The sequence below is a fragment of the Rhinopithecus bieti genome, unplaced genomic scaffold, assembly GCF_001698545.2.
Source record: "Rhinopithecus bieti isolate Rb0 unplaced genomic scaffold, ASM169854v2 scaffold_47952, whole genome shotgun sequence".
NCBI classification, from domain to species: domain Eukaryota; kingdom Metazoa; phylum Chordata; class Mammalia; order Primates; family Cercopithecidae; genus Rhinopithecus; species Rhinopithecus bieti.
The window spans coordinates 537,181-538,433 of NW_016820098.1; positions in this window are offsets into that span (position 1 = coordinate 537,181).

Sequence of the window (1,253 nt, forward strand, 5' to 3'; positions counted from 1 at the left end):
TTTTGTTTCGGAGACAGAGTCTTGCTCTGTTGCCCGGGCTAGAGTGCAGTGACACAATCTTGGCTCACTGCAACCTCTGCCCCTGGGTTCAAGCGATTCTCCTGCCTCAGCCTCCTGAGTAGCTGGGATTACAGGCATGTGCCACCACACCTAGGTAATTTTTGTATTATTGTACAAATAATACAGAATGAACCCTGTAGAGACAGGGTTCACCATGCTGGCCTGACTGGTCTTGAACTCCTGACCTCAGGTGATCTGTCTGCCTCGGCCTCCCAAAGTGCTAGGATTACAGGAGTGAGCCACCTTGCAGGTAATTTGTTTTAATTTTTAGCTCCCCAAAATTATTGAGAACATGTGAAAATTGTCTTTCTGTGCCTGGCTTGTTTTACTTAACATAATGTTCTCCAGTTCCATCGATGTCATTGAAAATTCTTTTTTATGGCTAAATAGTACTCCATTGTATATATGTACCACTTTTTCTTTTCTTTTCTTCTTTTTTTTGGAGACAGAGTCTCACTCTGTTGCCCAGGCTGGAGTGCAGTGGAGTAATCTTGGCTCACTGCAACCTCCGCCCAGCTGGTTCAAGCGATTCTCCTGCCTCAGCCTTCCAAGTAGCTGGGATTAGAGGTGCCTGCCACCATGCCCAGCTAATTTTTGTATTTTTAGTAGAGATGAGGTTTCACCATCTTGGCCAGGCTCATCTTGAACTCCTGACCTTGTGATCCACCCACCTTGGCCTCCCAAAGTGCTGGGATTACAGGTGTGAGCCACCGTGCCTGGCCCATAATGTACCACATTTTCTTTATCCATACATCTATTGGTGGACATTTAGGTTGCTTCCACATCTTGGCTGTTGTGAATTTTAAACATAAGAGTGCAGATATCTCTTTCGATATACCTAGTAGTGGAATTGCTGGATCATATGGTAGTTCTATTTTTAGTTTTTTGAGGAACTTCCATGCTGTTCTCCATAGTGGCTATATTAGTTTTCATTCCTACCAAAAGTGTATGAGGGCTCCCTTTTCTCCACATCTTCGCCAGCATTAATTATTGCCCATCTTTTGAAAAAAACCATTTTAACTGGATTGAGATGACAACTCATTGTAGTTTTGATTTGTATTTCTCTGATGGTCAATGATGTTGAGCACCTTTTTATATATCTGTTTGCCATTTGTATGTCCTCTCTTCAGAAACTTTTATTCAGATATTTTCCGCATTTTAAAAATTGGATTATTAGATTTTTTTTCCTGTTG